This window comes from Musca domestica, unplaced genomic scaffold, assembly GCF_030504385.1.
Source record: "Musca domestica strain aabys unplaced genomic scaffold, Musca_domestica.polishedcontigs.V.1.1 4, whole genome shotgun sequence".
NCBI classification, from domain to species: domain Eukaryota; kingdom Metazoa; phylum Arthropoda; class Insecta; order Diptera; family Muscidae; genus Musca; species Musca domestica.
The window spans coordinates 19,901,855-19,922,389 of NW_026712328.1; the positions used below are offsets into that span (position 1 = coordinate 19,901,855).

At 30.5% G+C, this 20,535-nt stretch overlaps 1 protein-coding gene across 8 annotated transcripts in view; it reads right to left on the reverse strand.

The window, feature by feature from the left end:
• Positions 1–20,535, reverse strand: part of LOC101901148 (homeotic protein antennapedia) — a 281,076-nt gene that overhangs the window by 55,438 nt on the left and 205,103 nt on the right. The window contains exon 1 of one of the 8 annotated variants that reach the window (XM_005185956.4): positions 16,002–17,672. The exons of the other annotated variants lie outside the window; for them this stretch is intronic. The gene's annotated coding sequence lies outside the window, so the exon portion shown is untranslated. Of the gene's footprint in view, positions 1–16,001; positions 17,673–20,535 lie in introns of those variants that run through there. 8 annotated transcript variants of the gene reach the window in all.

Here is a 20,535-nt window from a genome sequence, read left to right on the forward strand (position 1 = left end):
ATCAAATTGACAATGACCAATATGGATTGAGTCATGCTCTGCAATTGAATGGTGGTCAGAGCCAGGAAGGTAAATTATCAAAAAGAAAGAAACCAAAACAACGGCAGTTACAAATTGTCATGTTGCTGCAGCGGTTGACATACAAAAAAAAAAAAATATATATATATATAAAACTGTTTAAATTTGTTTTAGATTTTGTTTTTATAAGATGTCAATTCATGGCGGTAAGATAATTATATACTATGCCAAGTGCTTGTTTGACAACTGGTAATCGCTTGTTGTGCCAATCGATTGGGGCCTGGCGTTTTCTTCTCCGCCTCCGTTGGATGTAGGTTGCTTCTTATCATTTTGGTGCCAAAATAGTTTCATTTGACATCTTAGTTTGGCCGATTATCTAATGTGGAGATTTCAAATACTTGGAATTTAAATGAGGGAAGTAAAAATAAGAATTTGAAGCTTTTGAATGAGACGCTAATTGAATTATAAATTCCACATATTGTGTGCGGAAAGAAATTGAAAAAATATTTTAAAGAGCCACGATTCAAGTCCAGTAATCCGACTATAAATATAAGAACTAGCTAAAATCAAAATCTTGGTCACCAAGTCCTCGGGAAATCTTGGTTAGACAAAGTGTTTAAGGAGATCTCGATCAAAAACTAGTTCAAAAAATATTAACCTAAATTTATTTCGTGATTTTACGAAATTTTGGAACTCAAAGGAGTAAAGCTGTATATTGTCAGAGTGCATCTAATTTCAGGACAAATATAAGGATGCTAGATTTTTTTTAAAATAAAAAATAAAAAAATAATTTATAATTCTTTGGTACATTTGTAATGATTTTATATTGGAAAACATATTCGAATTTGTTAAAATTATTAAAATTTGAAATGTTGACCTTTTGTGAGGGAGATACGAGGAGGAGGAGGATTGGATCAGCATTTCACGTTTTCCCATCTGATCTAATCCGGACATATCTCCTTGTGTCAAACTTCTATTATATTTTTTGTATATTTTGGGGGAGGAGACACAATGAAAAGGTTGTTATATTCCATTTTCATACTTGATCTAATATTGCCAAGAATATTGGTATGGACAAAAATTAAAGAAACTTGGAACCCGATTTCTTTTTCTATAATGGGTGAGATGATAAAACTGCAACCAACTTCAAACTGCTGTCATTTCTAAACTACTCGACCGGCAACTGTTAAAATTATTCCATTATATGACAGCTTATTATATTGCATTTGGTGAGAATTTTCCAGAAAAATGTTATTTGTGATGGAATTCAAGCGTGATAGTGTGATTTCTATATTTGACTGGAAAACCGCAAGTGGCCATCGTTAGAGCAATCCAGCATTTAAATGTGAATGAATCTTTTGTGTCCCGTTACTGTGATACTGGTAGGGTAGTCCGTTGTCAAGGAAGTGGACGGAAAACAGCAATCAGCACAAACGGTGCGAAAAGTAAAGAAGCGACTTCATCGAAACCCGCGTCGCAGTGGCCGAAAAATGGCTCGTGAGCTGAACATATCGCAATATTCCATTCGGCAAATATTAAAAATGAGCTCGGGGTAAAGCCATTAATATTCAAAAAAAGTGGAAGAACTTATTAAACAAACATCTATTCATACTTGCCGGATAGATTTCTCAGTAAAAAAAAACTGACCCTTAGTTTAGCTAAATAAGAGTTTCTTCCATCATAGATAGACATCATGACATATTTTCATTATGAAAAAAAAAAAAAAATGTCTTTGCCTAATTGGTAAAAAAAGTGTGCAACGTATTTATCATTGTTGTATGCTCTGTTCCCGCCTCCCTCTATGCTCCTCATTTTCCAGTGTATCAATTTTAACAAGCTTTGTCTCTTTCATTATGCGAAAAATAAACAGAAATACAATTTTAACAACTGTGCACTGCTGGCTGCCGCCGCTTACCACTTGTTAAACCATAAGAGACTATGGAGACATATAGAAAGCAACAACAATAACAACAGCTATGGAAAATAATCCTTTCAATTACAACAAGTAAACATTGGAAAAACCTATAAAAGTACAAAAAAAAAATGCAGCAACAAAAGTAGCAACTACGCATGTCATTGAACAGTGCAACAGATCTTTTGGGTAAACATAAACACCACAAGTTCTGATTGTACAAAACAAAACAAAAAAGTTTAAAAAACTATAAGCTATGAAATTGCATAGAAAACTTAAATTAAATATAAACCTCTAATAACTATTATAATCATATTTTAACAAAATGCCCATCATAAATCACAACAATAAATCTGTGTGTGTGTGGTGTGGAGGGGGTGTCAGGAGGTTTGGCCAACTTCGTTTTCTAGCCTATTTTCCATAATTCATGTAATTTTCTTAGCCACCAACTATAATTATGTAAAACTCGTAAAATATAGGGTTACAGAATGTTCACAAAACATTACCACCGACACCCAATGTCGGTTTAGGCTTTTGACGCCACTAAAGCCGCAGTCTGGTGCTGTTGAAATCGAATATTGTGGGGTTTTTTCCTGTAAATGTTTTGCATTTTTTATACCTCCAACTTAACTCGGTTACAGTTTGTTACCATTTTGCTTGGTTTTTTTCTATTTCAGCAGCATATTGGCAATTGAGTGTGAGCTGGAGGAGTAATAAGTAGCAGTACTACATAAACATTGCATGATAACACGCAATTTTCTGTTTGTTATTTTTTTCATGAAGGTTTCTTTCTGCTGATCCACAGCAAATGCCAAAAAAATAATCGTAATAACATTTAACGTTGGTGCTGTTGTTGTTGGAAATCCCGAGCAGTGTTGTTGTTGACGATGACGGCGACGACGGTGTTTTATTATAACAACACGTAAATAGAATTACAGCCACCACTACCAACAACAAGAACCACCATCATCACCGTTGCCGACGCTGACGCCGATGCCGAACCGACACCAATACCGGCATTATGGCATTACTAACTGGTAGCAACCATTTATTTATTAGAAACTAAACTGTTGGTAACAAAACTCCATGAGTTATAATAATAAAATAAATAAAATAAAACAAAAAATAAATAAAACATTGGTATAACGTTAAAATAAAATCATGTTTGAATGAAATGCGTTAGAAAAAAACTTGTAAGAAAAAATAGACGGGAAACCCTATATGCAATAATATAAAAAATTGTTGGAGACGTAAAGGGTGTTCACATATGGTAGAACACTATTTATTTTTTTTGTAAAAAAGCGACATTTGAATTTTATATACAAATATTTCTATTTGCATACATGTTTAAAATATTATAAATGATCAAATAGTTGTTCCTTTCATGTCGATCTTTAGGGATTACACTGCATATTTATTTTCAAGTATATTACACCAAAAGCCAATAGTTTATATTGTATTTCAAAAACAACCCTTTTTTAACATTGGTTTTCCTCTTTTAGAACTGTTATAAATCTAAACTAGGCAACTTGGAATATAAAAGTCTTTCCCATAATTATAGGCCTATTGTAAATAATAATAACAATAAAAAAGTCTTTCTTCTTACTTTGCTATAAATAAGCAGGTGTAATGTTTTACATTTGCATAAAAACACATTGCATTTTAAATGCAATACCCATACCAAAATAAACAAACTGACACACACACGTACATGCATACGTAAATGTGCCCCTACTGCATGGCTACCATAACTACCGCAATCAAAAGGAAAATTACAAGCAATTTCTTTTCACCGGCTAAGGTGTTTCCCCAAAGTGTTGATATTACCTGTTTTTTATTGTCTAGATGAATGGCTTCAATTAAGAAAGGCGAAAGGTTAATATCTATTATTTGGAATTTCGACTTTGTCTTAAATTACTAACTCACTGCAAAATTGTTCTGTTGTTGTTGTTGATATGAAAACAAAATAACAAAAATACAAAATCACCGCCTCTCTTACAGATACAATGAGATATGTAAAAATTGGAATAAATTTGAACTCAATTTCCATTCATCATTTAGCAGAACGTTAATTGTCAATTAAAACATGACTGTTAATTGTTGGCAATTGTTGATAATGGCAACAACAATAGCCACAGCTACGACGTATGTGCAACAACAACAAAAGAAAAAACTAACAAACTGCAACCACATAGTAGCATTTAACTATGCATAAATAAATGCATATAGCAAACATGTGAATGAATATTATGTCAAAACCAGAGATGGGAAAACTTGCAAGGAAACAAATTAATAGAAAATAATGAAATACAAATAAAATTCCGCACAATATGATTTAAAAAATTGAAACTCATTTATTATTATTATTATTTTCTATTTTTTTCTTAAATAAATCTTTCTCAAATAAATCCAACTTTAGTAGTTGATGTAGGCAACCATCGAGACTGGAAGAGAAGCACAACCATTGTTTAAAATTAGGAAATACTAGGTTTCAGCAGTTGACTTTCAGACTTCGATTTTTGCCTAAACAAAGAAGCCGATTTTGGGATCCATAGATTTTGATTATATGTATCCTTCCTTTCTACCTTTCTTGTCCTTAATAAATTAGGAGAGAAAAAGTCGAATTTGACTTTTAGACTTTTCCAAGGCAAATATCTACGTATTGGTAACATGGAGAACGAATAATCTATGAATCGGGCTGCAAAGACTTAGACATCAACAAAAAGTCAAATTATTCTAAAATTTATTATCATTTCTTTTGGTTCTCAATTGTTATTTGTGCTGCATACATATATGTACTTTCAATTTAGTAGAACATCATATAGTATGGGGATAGGCAGCCGAAAGAAAGTTGCAAAGTAAGATAAACAAAATTTACCTCTACTTCGTAATACTTCCTACTTATGATTTATTTTGCCAAAGGTTTGTATGGTCGACATTTCCATCATTACTAAAGACTAATATAGGCATAATGCTAGAGGCATATGTAATTCTACATTTTCTAAATTTATATTTAGCACTTTATAACATACTTTAAGGCTCTTCACATAATTTGTTGTTAATATAAACTACAGTGGTTTATATTAATATTTTAATTTATATTTCAGAAAGTGTTAATTATAAAATGTGAAAAAATCACTTTATATATGACTCTAACGCTATGTGTAAACTGGCCTTAATATAGTATTAAATCATAACTTAAACACATGTATCGTTGCATACTTTTAGGCTCACCAAAAAATAAAATTCTCTATCAAGACAAAACAAAACAATTAATACTTTTTTTCAACCAATTACTTGTAATATAAGAAGTTTTAGTGTGTGGAATGTAGATACCAGACCCAGAATAATGGATTGACAGAATCATGCACAAACCTCTTTCAGTGACTGCTGTTAGATTTGTTAGATATTGACATAGTTTTTCAAAGTATTTAATCGAGATTATTTGGATAATATATTTAAAAAGATTGTATAATATAACTGTTTTTAAAACGCTTGAGCCACTTGGACAAAAACGTTTCATGTCGACGCATTGGAAGAGATAAAAGATTTTATTCCTCTTCGGAATTAATACTCTTTACAGAGTTAATACAATCGAGCTATACTATCAATATTAAAAACCAGCTTTCGAAGATATCGATCGCTCTGTCTTATAGTCTCGAGAAAATTTAGACGATTTGGAGCGAGCAGAACTTGGTAGAATATAAAGATTCGTTTACAGTTTTCGTCGGTGGCAGGGAGCGATGAATGATGAATTGACGCTGAAGAGTCGGAGGACGAACAAAGAATATTATCAGTAAGTTATGCGCATGTTAGGCAAAGCAGCCCATCAGAAATGTCGTGTTTTGTGGAAAACACGAAATGGCTTTTGTAAATGTTTTTATAACACTCCTCCCACATCTTTAATAATGCTCTAAATTTAAATAATACAAAGTATGGAAAACCCCATATTTCCCTATGAGATTTTGTTCCCTTTTCCAAAGAGAAGAAAATTCAAAATATTTTTTTGAAGACCTTTATACTAAGGTAGTTTCTTCCAGATTTAAAAATTGTTTTTAATCCGGATTCAAATATCCTCCATTTAAATGTTAGTTAAAACACAACGAATAATTGCTACTTAAGAATCTCCCATAGATATTAAGTCAAAGAAAATTCAATTGCAAATTATTCATAAAACTGTCAACAACATATTTGAAACGGTGACAATAGCACAAACTTATACACACAAACACCGGGTTAGACAAATAACACAAAACAAAAATTAATACAACGCAATCTAACATACGTCAAAATCTGATTGTCGTTGTAAATGGAAAACAAAAGCACAACAACAGCAAAAAATATGACAGTGATGCTAACCTAAGCACAAAACCTAAAAGATACAAACATTAGATAGCAATATTTAATAAATACATACGAACGAACATACATTCATTGCTATGCATTACAATTGGCAGAGAAAGAGGAGCGACAGATTGCTGGCAGATGGACGAATAGTCACACAGTCATAGGTAAAGATAGTGTGGAGATTTCATGGTACAGATTATATGGTGACAGGTGACAATGACAGCTCAATTACTATTATTAAGTATTATTACTATTATTAAATATTTAATGTTAAATTAGTTGGTTGTTATGTGTTGTAGAAAACAAATGATAGATATTAGGGGATCCTTGCCGTGGTGTTATTTTAAACAGAGATGTTATTCAGAATAAGGTTTGAGTTTATTGGAAATATGGAAAAGAAAACAAATAAGGACGACATGAATTTGGGAAATTTGTTTGCAGAGAAACACTTTTGAACATGACATATTGAAGGTAAGTTTCCACATCACATTAGAATCATATCGTTTATTTAATGAAGGCCCAATACACATTATGTTTAAGTCACATATAAAGTGCCGTTTCCATGATTTTATTTCATATTTTTATAGCATTTTAAGTTATCGATTGAAATTTTACGTTTCGAATTAAAACAGATTGTTATAAAAAGTAATATAAGTACATAGAAATTCATTTTCAAACAGTTCACCAGAGACCATTGCTAAATTTCTGTGTAGAATCAGCATGGTTTAAAGTATGTGAGTGCTTCATAAAGTCAATGTATTGATTTTTTGATTTATACCAAAATCCATGTAAAAGCTGTAATTTCTTGCGTTCTAAAGATTCCGATTTGTTTAAAGAAGATTTTGAAATTGCCTATTAAAAATGGATACATGAGCAAAATGTAAAACGAAATTTTCATATTTTATTTAGCACGGAGCATTATAGCGTATTTTTAGGCGCTGCGCAATATTTTTATATGATTATACTATTAATATACAACATATTATTAGGTTTGTTTATTTTAAAACAAGTTTTGATCTTCTAAAATTATAGTATAAAAATTGGAAAATACTGTACTACTTTTCGAGACCACATACATTTTTTTCATGCATGTTTTAAAAAAATGTCAGAAAAAAATCATCTGGTAGGCGCCTGCTGCTTTTCCACTTTTTCCAAGTCACTTTGCATTTGAATCTAAATTGACGTGTATAGCAAAAAGTCGACTTTTAAACCTTTCCTCTTTTCATTCTTAAGATTTGCTCCAATCGACTAAAAATTAATGTTTGAATTTGCCGATTTTTGGTTACAACTACGAATCTCCATATCATTGCATATATTTTGGCTTGTATATTCCTCATTCCGATTCTTTTATAAATACGATTCCGAATACAAACTCCAAAACTCTGCCATTCTCATTAGCCATAATATTGGGCACATTAAATTGAAAAGAGAAATTATTGAAAGTTTCCTTTCTTAACCGAGTGTATTTAATTCCCTGCGTTGTTAGAAATGTCAAATTCAAAACTCTTGCTAAACTTATTCAAAATTCATAAAAACATGATTTTAGTTTGTTGTTCTTCCTCCTTCTCTCACTCTCTCTCTCTCTCTCTTTCCTTTCACATGAACAAAACAAAATGTTTTGATATGAAAACAACTAGAAGTTTTCACTTAAAACAGACTTCAGACTTTTTGGTTTCGCATTTTTGTTTTGTTTTATTCATGTCTTCCACTCCCCTTCATTGCTGTTACAATGTTGTTGTTGTGCCAGCTATATGCAAATAGAATAGCATTTTTTGTGCATTTCTTTGTTTTTAACAGAAGTGAGATATAGAATTTTGTTACACTCCGTTTGTCTGTTGGTGTAGACTACTCTGCGTAAACGATATGCAAAAGAAAAATGTCAGTCAAAATGTCGCTTCCAACACGCGCTTACAATATTCAAAAGCTATATTGTCTACATATGTTTGTCTAAAAGTCGGACTATTACTGTTGTTACGACTACTATGCCATGCATCTCTAATACACTGTTCAACAGGGGAACAACAAAAACAGCATCATTTGACGTGAATGCACGTTACGTTAGTAGTCTCAATTCAACTGTAGTTTGCAAGTACCTACCACCACCACCAGCACCGCCACTACATGTCTCAACTGCCATATGATGACTACTTGACTAACTGAATCACTATGACTATCAAATAACAAAACAAATGTACTAAAACACCAACAACAACAACAAAACAATCATCTTGTCTGGTGAATATGCAAAATGTACTAAAACCATTCGCATAAAAATCTCTTCCTAGGTAAATTATGCAAATATTAGTATAAACGACTGACGATTGTCGTAAATGTAGGTTCACTGTGTATGTTTTTCCTAATAGAATTTAATATAATTTGTTGTGAATAATTTAAATGCAATGAAAATTACGTTTTATTAAAATTTATTCAGTGAACCTTAGTCGTTATCGTATTTCATTGAGTTGAGATTTAAGTGTGTGGGGAATTCCCAAAAACAATAATAATAATTACAATAAAATATAATGTGTTCTTTTGACATCTTGAATGAACTGCAAAAAAAAAATGTATTATTTACTGCACATCGAGATACAATTGGGGATTATTAAAATAATTCTTATAAAACTCCATTTTTAAACAGAAAATATAATTGGTACAGTGTTATCTTAAATTTTGGTTTGGTAAGGGTTACCATTTATTTTTTTTTATATTTTTTAAATACTGAAAAATGTTGAGATTGACACATTAAACCACAATCTAACCAATTAGCACTTGGGCATTAATCATTTCCATCGCCAAATTAAATATTTTGACCAATCAGGTCAATGTTTACCGATGAAATATACATTAGTGTCTGCAGAAAATAAAATTTAAATTAATCATTTCTTTTGCAAAAAACAATTAATCACTTTTATTTTATATTTGATTTTCAGAGAGGGAGGAATAACAATGAGTCGTTGAATTGATGACTAATATGAATTTAAGCATATATAATTAAGTTCAAACATATATACCATAGGCACAATGGGATAAAAGGGTACATAAGTGGGATTTTTAAATTGATGGAGCGATTTAGAAAGCTGAGTAATGTTTAGAACAGGGCAAGACATGCCAAATTAATTTTGTTAGTGTTCGTATTTTTAAATAAAAAAATTGCATATGTTTTTGCCTCTATAAACAGGAAGAAATATTTTGTTAGTTTTCGTTTTAAAATATCGTTTTTCCCCACAACTTATTTGGATATAACGTGTAAATTGGTATAAAAATTGTGTCAGATAGAAAATCAAATACAAATATAAAACTGTACAGCTGTAACTTTTACGATTAAGGAAATAATGTCTTAAGTTTTATTTATGTACTCCAATAACCGAAACATTTTTTGTTTACAATTGAGCACAAAGTCATCCCATGGGACTCTCTATGCCTTATTCTGCTTTAGAATATGATTTTGTTTCTAATTTATGATTTGATCATTTCAAACAACTGTCATTTCTTTATACTTTGAAAAATATTATAAAATAAAATCAAAAAAATATTTTAAATATTCTTATTTTAAAAATATTATTATTGTAGAAATTATGTTCATCCAAAACATAAACACATGTTGATGAATTTAATGAAGTGGTTTACCATGGAACGTTTTAAAATTTCTTCACAATCAGGTAGTAAATATTAATGCACATATTTCGAAAATATTGAGCAACATATGTTGCCTGCAACCCATAGTAATAATCATATTGCAGGGTAATTATAGTTTAACAACCGCACCCATAATAATGGGCGTAACATTCACATAAAGTAGTAACATGTGTCATGCATTTTATGTTAATGGCGTCAGGACTCCTGTAGGGTTTGTATAACTTCATTTTGTATTTTGCAAGGACATGACATTGGTAATATGGCATCTTTGAATTTGATGGAGAAAATAAAATGGTTGTACATTCACATTTTTTAAAGAATATATTAATTTTTTCGATTTTTGATACAAGGTGTGTATTGGCGCCCAAATGTACACATTGTATGCACAAAAAAACTATTAACAAAAAATTAACTTTAGCTAATGATGGCAATCAATATAAATATCACAACATCATTAATACAATATCAGTGTAAATCAAAAGCTGGAGCCCTAAATATTTTTAAATTTTTGCCTATAAAACTTATAAAAATTTTGTATGCAATATGGTATGATATGTGCTACATAGCGCCCAAATGTACTATATTATAAAAAACTATAAATAAATAAATGTTAATGGCGTTCAATACAGCATATTTCAAATCCAGTCGTGTTTTGCAATTTTCGCAGAATTCTTGGGAAAATGTTAAGAAATCTCAATTTATAACACAAGTTAGACTTAAAGGAGGATCAACGGCAAACATTCAGAACACTTTTTTAAATTGTTTGATATCCAAGTATATCGAATTGCATACATTGAAAACAACAAAATCGAATTATACAATATTAATAACCCTAATTCAGAACAGTGTGGCTTGTTTGTTCGGGATACCGTAGTATTTTGTTGTAGCAAAATGGTCAGGCTTATCCCTTTATTGTTGTTTTTATAAAAACAACGTTTGTTTATTAGTGGAGAACGATGGTAATGTTTACCAGGGGGTAAGGCAAACTTCTTTTTTTCACAAACTCACTGATTCTTTATGCAAACTTTACAAAAACTGACCCTTTGCTAAATTGTCAGATTAAAATTAAAAGATCAGAAAAATGTTGTGACTTTTAGTTATTTTATTCGACCTTTATTTTAAATTATTCCAAATATAAGTTTAATAAAATTGAGCTTGATATTGTTTCTGATGATGGTTTCCTTCGGAGTACGAAATATCGAAAATAAAAAATAAATAATATGAAACAACAACAAAGACCTCGAGCTCAATTTTATTAAACTTACATTTGGAATGAGTTCAGGAAAACTTTTAATTTTTAGAATAAAGTAAAAAGTCCGTTTTTGTATGCATCAAAAAAACTGCTTGCAAAACTTGGAATTGGACAAAGTAAGTACCATCCGAGTTAATGCCAAGAATGGTCCCAGAGCATTATATATTGGACTCATAGTGGACTATCTAAGTTAAATGCCTAGAAAAATGTTTATTATAATTTTTTTATGAATTGAAATAGGTCATCCCAAAAGCCCTAAAGAATCCAGAAAGTAATCAAACTTTAGGGTTTTGAATTGAATACCAAAGGCTACGTATTTTATACCTAGAAATTTACTAAAACCTAGATTTCAACACTTCAGTTCAAACCTTGATACATTTTCAAACAATCTCCCAACTTTTAGAGAACCTAAATAAAGTCCTTAAAAAAGCCAACAAAATGAAGACAAGCCGCCATAAGAAAACAATCAACAGTAATTCTTACAAAAAAAAAAAAAAAAAAAAAAAAAAACGTGGAAATAAAAAGGAACAGCGCAGCCAAATAAAAGAGAAAGAGAGAGAGGCAAACAAGAATGAAAATAATAAAAACAACAACAGTAACATTCAAATAAAAATATGTGCAAAAATATGAGTAAAAATGATTTATGGCCGGCAATGATGGGTATTGTATTGTGTTCTGATGATGATAATAATAATAATGATGATAATTGTGATGATGATGACGTCGTCGTCTACAATGGCAAAAAAACGTCGACGTTGGGCAATTTCTGATGAATCCCTATGTTTTCATTGTTGGTGATCATGGAGGATTGGCTGGGTCATATGTTTGAGTAGTAGTGATGGTCACAAGTCGGTCGGTCGTTCGGTATGGTTTGATTAGGGGCCTCTCTGGTATTAAGTAGTTTGACACACTGACAACAATAGCAACAACAACAACAAACACCGTCGACAAAGAGGATGCATACATTTAAGCATTACCCTCACATGCATACGACTGAGTACAAATGGGGATTGTGTCGGTATTGTTTGGTATAAGTTTCTGTAACTTGTTAAATCATTCTTACGCTAATTATTATGATATGATTGTGTATCGTGCAACTTGTTAGCTAGTGTCATGTGTATCATATTTATTTATATAGAACTTTCTCTTTGTGGGAGAGCAGAGAAAGAATCAATATTAGCCACATGCTCATACAAATGGAAATTATTTAGTGTGGAATGGCACTTATTAATTATGAATTAAGTTCCTACTTTCAAGGGACATTCAATGTTCATACCCATATTTTGATTAGTTTAGCAGAATTCATATTAAATGTTCGCAGCGTTTAGTTGATACTTGATGGATTTATATATTTTGATCCAAGAGATAAGTAAGCAGCTGTCAAACCTTGGCATTTTCCCGCTATTTTGGCAACATAAATTTCACGACTCATTAATAAAGGGTTTTAAATATTAAGAACTGGTTAAGTTAAATTGGCCGTAGACCGAAACGTGGCCAGAAGGGAAAAAATCACTTGGGTAAAGACAGTTCCAATGGACGAAATATAAACGTTTTTTGTATGAAATTGGCGAAAATTTCGGCATATCAAGTAACGAAAATATTCTGATACAGCTTTTTGACCTATAGCAAATCCTCTTCTGTTTTTTTTTGACAAAAAATCCTAATAATGCTACGGATCAAAAAAAAATTTATCTTTTCCCAAATCACTTTAGCGGGCATTATCTTTTTAGGAATTTTGAAATAATTCAGCCAAAGTACGTATCTTGATTTCACCGCTCGCCTCACATTATTTTCATGTGGGCATTGTTTTACCTTCAAACTGTTGCTGCTGTTTGACTTGGTTCAGTTTCATTCTTTTGCAAAAGATTTATGTTTACAATTAAACGCTTTAATTAAATTGCAATTATAATTACAATTTGTGATTAAATATCATGTCTTATAATTAATTATGGTAATGAATTGTGGGTTTTTATAAATTTTCAACTTTGTGTTTGCATTTTGTTGATCAGAGTCTAAAACACGTAAACCATACAACACATTGATGTCTGAATGCAAGTGTGTGTGTGTTCGAGATTGTCTTTTCTTACTAGCTTCTCATCAATTAATTTTATTGATCGTTCCGTTAAAAGCTTCTAGTATCAATATGTTGTTGGTTGTATATGCTTGCAAATTAATCACATTAAATATTTTGTCCGGAGAACCCAGCGATTATGTTAATTGTTTATGCGCCGCAATGTTCATAATGAATATTTAATACTTTCCTTCTGTTTCTGCTTTGAAAAGTTCACACACTTTACCAGCCGCTTATTCAAATTTGGATTTTCGATTTGCTAGTTTTTGTGGTAATAAATGAAATATTTATTCAAAACATTGTTGGTGCCTAATTTAGAAATATTGGTCAAATAGTTCTGAAGAAATAAAAGACTAATCATGGAAAAATATTTTGAAACATTGGTTATAATTTTTACAACAAGCAAGAATATGAATCTGAAAATTTTGTTCAGAATTTAAGCCAGAAAAACTGCAAAAATACATAAATGAAACTAATTTTTCTATAATAAAATATTTTATTTTTTACTTAACTTTTAGGAAAGAAAAATATGTTAAAGCGAATAGAATATGCAGAAAATACTGGGTCATATAAGCTATTTTCTTTAAAAATACATATCCAGCAATAGTCAAACAAATTATTTTTTGTATATTGTAGTGGAATATTTTGTCACTATTAAAGCGTTTTCGTTGTTGTTGTTTTTCTGGAATAAATATATTTTATATATATACATATATATGTATATGTTGTGCATATACGCCTAAGGTTTTGTATTAGATTTTTATTATTATTATTATTATTATTATTAAAAAATTGTAGTGATTGCCCTTAATCATTTTATAGAATAAATGATATATTTTACTTAACGTCTTGGATTAGAATTAGGGCTTTATAAACACAATTTCTGAATAATTATTTGGAAAAAAAATAATTTGGGGTGAAATATAAAATATATAATTATAATTGTACATCAATTAAAATATATAATAGATTTTAATTGATGTACAATTATAATTTTTGTTAGTCTAAGTTTTGATAAAAAGGAGATTCTAACAAATCGCAAATCAAACATTTTAAAATAATTTCTGGTGGTTTTACATCAATAGACGAAGTCGCTAGGTTCTATTTATTATTTTTACATATAAATTTTAATTAATTCAAATGGTGACCTATCATATATGATTTTCCATCTCCAGGAAAAACTATTTTCGGGGTGGTTTTTTATTGTTGGAAATGAAAATGGCGAAAATTTTCAATACCTTTTATTAATTATGACAAATGCCCATTGTTAATATGATTTATATGTGATTTTTGAAACAAACAATGGAAGGAGCTGGAATTATTTTATTGTTACAAAAACAATATGATTTATTATCATTAAGGTCAAATAATAACACCTAGACAGATTTTCTAAATTGTATAGTATTGGGATTTTTTTATGGCGAATCCTGTTACAACCTTTCAGAACAGTTTTCGTGATCAAATATTAATATTCTTGATTATGGAAATTCATAATTTCCATACTATATGGAGTTCTCGAAGGGTTGAACAGAAAATTGTATTGTAAATTATGACTACAGGAGCATTAAATGCATTGAAATGTGATTCAATACTGTTTTTTTTTTTCTGAAAAATGAATTGCAAAAGGAACTTTCGATATTGTCTACAAAAAAATAGAGAAATTATTAATTTTAAGAGTCATTTGATAAATAGTCACGTCCGTACACGTTCCTGGTTAGCACACATCTTAATATATTACCGGACTTAGTTCCATTTTAAGGATGGAGATTTGAGAGAAGCCGAGAATGTATGGATAACAAACTCAGGTCCCATGCCTGGTGGATTACTCTCCACTCCACCTCAACAAGTCCTATCCAAATCGGTAGTCGTCATCCTAATGGGAATTATATCAATGACATCATAATGCCCGATTAAAATGATTTTAAAGGCAAGGCTAACGTGCGTGTGGCTCGCGTAATATATTAGGAGGCAATAATCTAAAAAAAATATATGTAGACACTTTTACACTCTCTAATAAGGACAAGGAATTAATCAGGATATGGCATGGAAATAATCAGATATATGGGCCCGCTCTGGTTCAGTCGTTCATCAATTTACAGTATTCTAATCACATACTTTTAAAAAATGTGTTTAGACTCCGTTTATATATTTTTCATAATTTTGCAATAGTTCTTTTTTATTAATTAGTATTTTATAATTATTTTATTGGAAGGGGAATGTAAAGCGCCTTGGCTTCAGTTTCTGAATCGTCGTTTTCAGTTTCAATTATATCAAGCTACAATACAAATATTCCCCTTTTTCATAGAATGCATATTACCTTTTTTCTAATAAATATTTAATGGTAACCAATTCATCTCATAAAAACGGAATGAGGAACACACATTTTTGTAAAAAAAATGAATCAGGCGCCGAAACTAAAAAACAACATCTTTTTCGCTGATTTCCTTAAAAAATAATTAGTTCGGTTTCTGTAAATGTCGTTTGCAAGAACTAAATCGAAATATTTTTATTTAAATTAAAATGGAGGACCCCTTATTGTATATTTTTCTTTAATTTCATTCTTTTTTATCTGATAAAACAATGAATTCCTAAATATTTTGTACAGCAATGAATTGAATATTAATCTAACGAGTAAATTAAGCCTTTAAAAATGCCAAACAGAAACTTCTCCACCCTTTAATATCAAGCCCGAAACCCTGGTCCTATGTAAATATTCTCCAATTTCTCAACTTATATAAATATAAAAAAATAAAATTGACACATACCTTGAGTTAAAAGGGTTTGTTGTTTGTAGAATGTTTTTCTTTAGACAGTTGTTGGTAGAAAAAAAACTAAAGGTTCTTCTAGGCTTCCGTTTGTGGTGTGTATATATAGAGATGTAGGTATTTTTTAAAAAATATTTATTTATATACAAAATTTATGTAGATTGTAGACTTAAACGCGAATTACTTATTAAATTTAATATCACAATACTTTTGTTGTTATATTCTTTAGAAAAAATTACACTTATTTTAAATTTTTCTTTTATTTAATTTAAAAAATATATTTATTTATTTACACAAAATGCTTTGGAAAGTTGATGAATATTCTCCTGCTTCTTCTGCTCTTTTTTTATATACAATTCAAATTGTTTAAATTATTCACTTCACATAAAATTATTGTTAATATTTTCGGTATTAAAATTTTCTTAATATTTTTATAGACATACAAGAAATGCACAAAATAACTCGGGTAACGTTCTAGAGACGATTTTTTCCAAAAGAAATGTTGGGCCAAAATCAATTTGGAGTTCACGTTTGTCAGAATGATATTGAGAAAGATGCGGACACTATTGAGAACCGAGATAAACGTAGTGGTAAATAAGCAATAATAGAAGTAAAGCGTTTTTGTAATTATAAAATGCAAACGTAAATAATTTCGATAATGTCTCAAGGACTTGCGTTTTCTACCCATAAACGAAAAGTATCGCAGGAAATTGGAAAATTTTGTATTTTTATTATTATTGTTGTTGTTGTATAGATTTGGTGTAGTAAAAACTGCAAACATTTATCACAACTTTTTTGGGGAGTGGAGTGGCAATTTTTATATCTAATAACAATGATGACAGTCTTTATCACTTAAAAGTTATTCAAAATTGATTGTTGCCGTTGATGATAATTATGTCCAAGATAATGCTAATTATGATAGAGATGATGATGCTGCTACAACTGATGCCACTGTTGATGACGAGAACGGTGCTGCTGTTTCTGCGCACAAATTTTGGCAACATTGTGGTCTCCGTTTCGAAAAAGCATCAAGTGTTGGTGACATTTTTAAAATTCATTTCATTTTATATATTTTTTTTTTGCTTGCTTGTCACTGATTCTCAATTCACTCTATTTGTGTCGTGCATGTGTTTCACGTTTTTGCTACTGCTGCTGCTGGATTTCAATCTTCAGTTTTTGTGCTCCCAACGAAAAACAAATTTATTTTTGGAGGGGTTTCGTTTTTTGTGTTATAGACCAAAGAAAATAAGTTCAAGGTTAAATAGTGATAAGATTCAAAACAACATTGATACAGATTTAAATTTGGTGGGGGTTTTGGTGTTCTTAAATTATTGTTTGCTAGCGAATTTGGATTTTTATGTAATTTTTCTGAAGGTGTGCACTTTTTTTAATTATTAAACAAATTTCCGACGTATTTTCCACGTCATTTTCTATTATTTCAAAAATAAAACACCATGAATTTATATATTAAAATAATTTTTTGATTATTTCAAAATTATCAAAATAATTCCGTCTCTTTTGTATATTTTTGCGAAACACGCTCACAAGTTTGTGTGGTCTAACGTTTCGTCAACGTCGTCTTTGTGTTTTTGTAAACGCGCGCGCTTATCGTTCGTTCTACTACCACAGTCGTTCGTTCACACGTTCATTTCATTCAAAAATTCAAAAACAACTAAACAAACGTTCAAACCCAATGTATGCACAATGAGTTAATATTGTAGAAACATTCCAATAAATCTATTTCGCATGTTGCCTTGACTCTTCAACACTCCAGCAACAGCGATAGCAACATTTTGTGTTCTCGCACACACACACACATATTGTGATATGATGAATTGCTCTCGAGGAAATGAACACACAACCATATTCATTCCCATCCACGCTACATCAAACTCGACGCTCCAGCAACCTTTGTGAGTGTTTGTTTCTAGTTGGAAGTATGACAGCAGCATTGTGGCAACATTTTGTGATACATTTTGGAGGATTTGATGTATATTCTTTAAACTGAATATTTTATGAATCAATCGTTGCAATGCGTCATACACAGGGCTTCAGTTCTCAACTTGATCTCATAAGATTGGGATATCGTTTTCGAAGTAATTAAAAGTACAAAATGATAAAAAATTAGAAATAAATTACGTTTATAAAAATGCATTAAGACGAAGAATCACCAAATTTCAGAATAAAAAGGGATATTAGATATATTTAAAAAGATGTATAAGAATCTAACACAAATAATATGCAGCGGTGAAACACTCCATAAAAGCTGTTTTGAGAAAAGCAACATTAACAATAACCACGGGGATATGGCTAATCAAGTATTTCTGAAAATAAATTCAGGTTATGCTTAGAAATCGGCTTCGTTTATGTCATGGGATTGAATAAGTGGCGAAAAGAGCAACGGATAAAAATGTTATGATTCTAAAATATATAATAATAAAAGAAAATAAAATAAACAGTAGCTTCAATAATCCAAGGAAATAAACAAAGGACATTTAATTCAATCGGAAATAATTCCAAAAAAATATAACAAATCGCATTCCAGTTCTGTAGAAATGTATATTTTTGGAGTCTCTTTTTTATTACAACATAAAATAAAAAGTAAAAGTTTAAACTTATACAATATATTAGTCCAAATCAAATTGGGGTTAAAACAACTTTTAAAAAATATTTTATTGCCGTAAGATAATAATAATTTAAATACAAAAAAAACTCTTAGGAATGAACTTTACAGGAAATATATTACGTATGTCAAAAATAACTTTTATTTGTCAATTTTTTAATTTTAATTTAAATTTTCATTTACTATAACACAATCCAAAACAAATTAGGACATAAATAACTTATGAGAAGAATAATAAAATATAAAATGCGGAAGATAAGTGAAAAACAAAAACAATGGAGTATTCTTCCGAAAAGATAAAAATATGCGACGCATTTGGAGGTTGTTTTATGTTGAGATATTCCTTTTTTAAGATTACTTTTAATGGAGGATTTAATACAGAGCTGTTCAAGAACAAGAGCTCTCTCGCCAGTCGGATTTCTCTTAGTTCTTTCAAATCATCAAGAAATGAGTGTTAAAATACATTCATTTAAAAAAATTAAACGAATCGTTAATATAAAGAGCAATAGCATTTTTGTTTCCTCTAAAATCATTTATTTTTATGGACAGCGAAACCACTGGATGCCCGTGAACATCAATGATTTAATACGATCTTGCACAAAAAAAAAATATATATATATAAAGAAGCAAGACTTTGACTGGGTTTATTCGCTGTTTTTTTGTATTTGTAAAGTTTTCTCCTAAGCGAATTACTAGACGGGGTTAATCAAGGACTCCCTTGTTAGTTACAATAATATTCCTTTTTTGGGTAATCCTTTATGAAGGATTAAATATATATAGTTCATAGATCATTTGGTCATTCATCGTTCTTCGCTTATATTAGTTCGGCAAATCCCCATTGCAATAGTGTTCACTCGGTTATCTGAACTGATTGTCATATTTTTCTGTCCCTACCGTTTGAGAAATGTAGCCTAGTGTAACTTGTTTTCTCTGCAACATTTGTTGCTAACACCATCCAACACAACTGGAATAAATCATAAAATGTTGCACTGGAAGCTAACACGTCGTCGCCGTAGCAACATTTAGTATCAGTTTTAGTGTTGCAAGTAAACTTCATTGTAGCGCTAAGATAATTCCTTATTCCCGACTAGCTACTGCCTAAAAATTAATTCATTACAGTGTTTTCTTATGAAAGTCAAACAAACGATGTTGCCATTAACATCTTTGGAGACCAAGAGATTGAAGTTCACAAAAAAGGCTTCGTTGGCGACACACAAACGTAAAATGTTTAACCTCCCTTTGTATAGCACGTGCAAACAGCTCCGGTGGCATTCATCTGCTTTTTGCATTATGGTCTTTTTCGTTTTACTTCATATGTTTTTTTTCTTTGGCCCAGACATTTGTTCAAATCTTGAAATCTTGTGGTATTCTTGTTGAAATTATTATTTAGCACAGCCAGCGGCGTTGTGATGCCGGCAAGGACCTTTATTGTATGTGGCTGCTGTACGACACGTTTTCTGTGTGTGAGTGAGTGTGTTTTTCACTCTCTCTCACTTTGGCAACAATAATGAGTTTATTTCGTTTGGCCTCTTTGTGACACTTTCGCTTTTTAAATGGGGTTTCCATGGATTTCCATTGCCATTGTTGAAAGTCAAAATTTATGGTCTTATAATTGTTGAAAGCCAACAAAAAGGATACGTTTACTGTGATTATTTTTTCTTTATGTTGCTTCTTGAGATTGAATTATAATGGCAACGGCGACGCGCCGTTGGTTGGGAAAAAGAAAAGGATTCATTGTGTTTTTATGAGTTTATAATTTGCATAGATTTGAAGATTTTTGAAAGATTTTTTTATGATATAGATATATTTTTTATGTGTATCAGATAAGAAAGGATTAAGTGAAAGGATGAGTGACATAATGAATATGTTCCGTTTAAATAGACGACTTTTTGTTCTAAATATTTTGTCAAA